General features: G+C 32.2%; 1 protein-coding gene across 2 annotated transcripts in view; it reads right to left on the bottom strand.

The window, feature by feature from the left end:
• Positions 1 to 2777, bottom strand: part of LOC111086788 — a 12153-nt gene extending 9376 nt beyond the window's left edge. Inside the window, exon 1 of one of the 2 annotated variants that reach the window (XM_022391057.1) lies at positions 2643 to 2777. The gene's annotated coding sequence lies outside the window, so the exon portion shown is untranslated. Of the gene's footprint in view, positions 1 to 1306; positions 1381 to 2642 lie in introns of those variants that run through there. The other variant, XM_022391058.1, reaches the window with a different exon arrangement.
• Between the last annotated feature and the right edge of the window lie 1583 nt (positions 2778 to 4360).

Below are 4360 nucleotides of genomic sequence, written 5' to 3' on the forward strand. Positions count from 1 at the left end.
AACAATATCAAAAAAATATTATTTATTTCCTTCTCAGTTTCTGCCAGTCGTACAACCACATATAAATTTTGGTATAAAAGAGAATGAATAAATACTGAAACACATCACCAATAACATAGAAAGCACTAACAATTTTACTGTTACTTCAGTGTTAAATCAGATATTTCATGTGTGATTTTGTCGAAATTATTCCTTGCGCTCCTTCATTCACATATAATTTCTCCCTCAAAAACCTATACTGCGCTTGTTTTCCATCCCAAATGTAAATAAATACAACTTTTACATTGCATAAAACACATATATAAAACAGTACTATTTTCTAACGAAGGGGCTAAAATTCACCGTTTGTAAAGTTTAAAGTCTGAGTTTTGTGTTTGAATGTTTTATTTTTTCCCCTATTACTAGAATTTTTCGAATTTTATCCTAACAGTAGGTTACTTATTCTTTAATTTCAAATAGAATTACTGACAAGCCTTCAATATTTGTTTCTAAAATAAGCTTCTTATTACGAGAATTATTCAAAATGTTTTGTTAGTGTTGACGTATTTTACTATGAATGTATATTATTTATTTAAAAATCACTTTAAATGTTTTTTGACAATATATGTATATCATAGCTGATCTTTAATTAAAAGCAGGACTAACACAAATTGATTGTTGTTTGAAGTTAAGCACAAAGCTGCACGATGGGCTATCTGTGCTCTGCCCACCACGGGTATCGAAAACCGGTTTCTAGCGTTGTAATTCCGCAGACATGTCGCTATGCCACTAGGGGGCGGCACAAATTGCAAACGTGTTTCTGCGAATGCATCACCATGGAATATTTGAATTATTTTAATAAATTTGTTTCAAGTTTTACTCAAAATATATAACTTTTATTATTAATCTTACATCGAAATGACCCACAAGTTACTTTTATTTTTTTCAAAACAAACATGTAATTAAATAATAAACCATTATGTGTTATTTTATTCTCTTCAAAGTCTTTCATAATAGCAAAACCTTATTTAAGAATAAATTAATAAGATTGAAAATGTTCTTTTAATCTTTATGGAGGCAAGGGCTGTGTTAAGGAATTTTCAGAGCTACGCAATAATCCGCGAGCGGGTGAAAAGAAACCGCCTCCGGTTATCTGTTATATTAGATATTCATGAAACTTTTATTAATTTTACAAAAAAGAACCCATTTTCTTACAAAGAAAAAAATAATACATACAATCACATTTTAGTTACAAAAGGAACTCTTACAATCACAAATATGTATAATATTTATCATCAAAATAAATATTTAATTATTTCGCTCTTACTTTTTTAGATCTTGTTTGAAATTTCATGACAACTGACCCTTGCTTGGTGTGATCATGATAACGTTGTAGTATTTACTGGCTGGGTTTTGACACTGTGCTGGAAGTGCTTGTTGGATCATCGATGATATATTATGAAGAAGAGTTTTAGTATGCCAAATATCATTCAAGATTGGAAACTTCAATCCTTTGAATTTTGAGTCGTTCAGATTTTATGATATGATAAAAAGTTTTCTTATCATTCTTAAAATAACAAATTTCGAGGATTATATTTTTCTAAATCTCTAAGCCTGTAAAAAACGTCTAGAATCCTCAAACAAAATAATCGTAATTCACAAAACTCCATAAATCAACCATGGCTTTTGTTTACATAGTAAAAGTTTATATAAACACGCTCTTCACGTATATATACATAGCTGTGTGACGTTCTTTTCTGATGATATATGATCGTAATCGAAAAATGCGATAAGTAGTGTGAAGTGATTTGATAAATTTTGTCCTGTAAATCAAGTAGCTTGTCGGTAGACGTAAACACAACACTGCGTTTGTTTCTTGAATCCTATAGCAGTTTCTCCACAACTACAATAATGCTCAAACACTGCAACCTTGATACTCAGGATAATAAGTATACAACAGCTTATAAAGTAAGTTACGTCTTCATCCAAACATTGTGGAATATTAACAGATACGCTTTTAATATTCCACAACGTTTCGATGGAAACATAACTTACTTATAGTAACTTTCAATGCGATATAATGCACACGTAGAGATAGTTCATTTGTGTTAATTAAATCAAAACATTTTGGTATTTTTAGTTTCTCTCGCTAAGGAATTTAACTAATATATTTTAGTAATAGATTCAGGTAATGCAATCTGCTAATGTAATATTGTACCCATTTCATCAGGAATTAAAATTTCCAAACAGTAGAGACAATGAATAATATAGGTAATGTTTAATCTACTATATAAAGACGAAAAGCTGTCCGTCTGTCACGTTTATATTTCGGCCGTTGCGGTACCGATCGCCACAAAACTTGCACGAAACGATACGACAGCGCTTTCTGCCGCGACAAGCAAGTTTGTCTTTTTAAAATTATCTCAACCATATTTTACATAGGGTAGTACTTAACTGTAGGGATCGACAAGGATTCCAAATAATTCATGCGCTGAAACACCATCCTATCGAATTTTGAGCGAAAAACCGACCATTCAAAGTATTAGTTACAATATATTATGCGCATATATACTAACAATACGCTAAAAAGGTCGTTAACATTTCCGGTATAACAATTCCAAAAATTTTAAAGCAGCAACTTTTTTCGTCTACTACCTACCTACCTGATCACGTCAGCGGGGCTATTGTACAGACGGCTCGGACTATCGTTACAAGATTTCTCCAACTCACTTGACTGGTCTGTGGGTATCCGCTTTTAATATTCCGATAAAAATCCATATATATATACATACATGTATAATATAAATGGTAAACATATTATGCACGTACTTAAAATATGTATTCAACCCACGGGATGGCGCTACATATCGATGGATAGGTACCCCACAGTTTCTAAAGGTAAAGTATATACTTTATACAGGTATAACATAAAAAGTAAAGAAATGAGTATTTAAAAAATATGAATTTTAAAATGAAGTAGGGATCCTGCTACAAAAAATAATGAAACAAGAATTAAAACCACAATCACAAATTTATAAAATCTAATCCCTACTTTGGAAGCTTTATACACTTATCTGTAGGCTAAAGTAATAATTAAATTTTATAAATTTGTAATTGTCGTTTTAATTCTTGTAAAAGTTATAGCTATTAGGGATATGGCTATACTGAAAGTTTACAGATGTTGTGTCCATTCCACGGACATATAAAAACTGAAAAAATAAATAGGAAAAAAAAAGTACAATTTTAACAGAAAGTAGGGTTCATTGGTTATTCGTAGAATTGCTATAAGCAGCATCCAACACAAAATAAATGCTACAATAAAAAGTACACAAACAAGTAAAGTGATACTAGTTGAATAGATTTTAAAACGATTTTCAAACCCCACTTCTTATAGCAATTCTACGAATTACCAACGATCCCTATTTTCCGTGAAAATTTAATTTTTTCTTAGTTATATATATATATATAACGGACAATGCCTACTTTGGGCATATAATTAGCTATGAAGGTAGGTTAGTAAAGATCGTGATGAGTAATAAAATCGAATCGGATATACACGCCCCACACTTGGTATTGTTGGTGCACCAAAATCATAATCATTGTCTGAAATTCCCCATTACGTTTGCTTGGATGTAGATCCCTGCTGGGCCCTATTAAGGCCCGTTTGTTATTGTATTTTGTCGACGATTTCTCTTCTCATTGGATCTTCTCGCCTTTGGACCTGCCTCACCTTCAATTTGCCATCTTCTCGACTTTTCCATGCTCTCACTCCCAAGCACACACACACACACTAGTACCTTGCTGAAACTTTTCAATTCAGGACACTATTTCCAAACTCGCACAGTACGCAAAAATCAAGTCTTCCTGGTGCGGGTCAAAGGAGGATTTAATAATCTTTGAGCACCCTGGATGTCAAATGGTGTGAAATTGTAATATTGCAATCCAAACTATTTTTCATTTAAATAACTGCCAAGAATTTGTTGTTGTTTATTGTTTCATGGGGACACATTGACGCAACATCATCAAATGTTGTCCATTTGGAACCCTCAGCTACAACTCTATACTAACCTGCATGCTTTGCCCACAGCACATTTCAATTTTCAAAATGCGCTTCTTCAGTTCAGCAAGTTAACAAAGCCAAAACCAGGATGATAGCCCAAAGAGAAGACCCCGAAATTCATAATAAAATTCCCTACCTTAACCATCACAATCAATAATTTGCTGGGTCATAGAGTTGACCAAGTAGGAATACGTCTTTGAAAATTACTTTTTTTCACGTTTCAATTGATAAGGATTTATCCATAAGAAAATTTGAGCATAACATTAAAATATACAGAAGTCAAAATTATAATCATGCAATTGCAATACTTAAAGGAGATGA

This window comes from Limulus polyphemus, unplaced genomic scaffold (genome assembly GCF_000517525.1).
Source record: "Limulus polyphemus unplaced genomic scaffold, Limulus_polyphemus-2.1.2 Scaffold1432, whole genome shotgun sequence".
NCBI classification, from domain to species: domain Eukaryota; kingdom Metazoa; phylum Arthropoda; class Merostomata; order Xiphosura; family Limulidae; genus Limulus; species Limulus polyphemus.